Here is a 1,113-nt window from a genome sequence, read left to right as displayed (position 1 = left end):
CTCCCCATGTCCTCAAGTCCATTCTCTACATCTCTACGTCTGTGTCTTTACTCCTGTCCTAGGTTCATCAGAACCATTTTTTTTTTAAGATTCCATATATGTGTGTTAACATACGGTATTTGTTTTTCTGACTTGCTTCACTCTGTATGACAGACTCTAGGTCCATCCACCTCAGAAAAAGTAACTCGACTTGCTTCACTCTGTATGACAGACTCTAGGTCCATCCACCTCAGTAAAAGTAACTCAATTTCATTTCTCAAAAACTCATTTTTAAAGACAGTCTTAAAAATAATCATATTTATAAGCATCATAGTTATTAGTCTGTCATAAGATCAAGGCCAAACAGTGACTTGGAGAAATCCTGAAAGTGGATTAGTTTAGATCTATCCCTGAATTTAAAGCTGGCTATTAATTTTTTATTCCAGCTTGCAAAACTCATAGCTAGTTTCTTGAACTGGATATTATATACAAAGGGTTTTATTCTTTCTTCCAAGTTGTAATATGCATTCAGCTGAGGAGTATATTTCCCATATCCACTAAACCTTCCAACTCAAGTTACACTTCCAGTTTCTTCCCCCACTTAGTTTTTGTATACTTGCAGGGTCAGAATAGCCCAGGAAAATATCAAAGTGTTTTGTACCTTCCTTTTTTAAAAATGATAAATAGTACTTCTAGAGACAACTACCCTGTCCTCGTTACACCTACAGTCGCTTGATATGTCACTTACCAGTTGAAATTACAGTAACAATGGTGTGCTGTAAATATAAAAATGTTTAAAGAGAATACTGACAAAGTTTATAGAAAGATCATATTAACTTAAGACTTGGCTATGGTTAAAGATGGGAGAGCAAAATGTACTTGAAATTTGACAGAATTTTTACTTCACAATAACCTAATATTACTGATAAAAGTGAAGGGGTAGTTGAAAATGGGTAATGTTGAAATACCGTTAATTAGCTTATGGAATAATGTGTTCATAGTTAGCCAAAGACAGCAGATGACCAAAATGGTGCTCTTAAGTTCTGACATGGCACTTACTGCTGCAAGTTGCTAGGTTACAAGCAAGGTGTACACAGATGGAAATGAACAAATAATATAAAAAGTCTATGTAGA

The sequence above is a fragment of the Monodon monoceros genome, unplaced genomic scaffold (assembly GCF_005190385.1).
Source record: "Monodon monoceros isolate NGI ecotype Baffin Bay Population unplaced genomic scaffold, NGI_Narwhal_1 Super_Scaffold_1, whole genome shotgun sequence".
NCBI lineage: Eukaryota > Metazoa > Chordata > Mammalia > Artiodactyla > Monodontidae > Monodon > Monodon monoceros.
The sequence above is the reverse complement of the archived record's forward strand: the minus strand, read 5'-3'. Positions refer to the sequence as shown.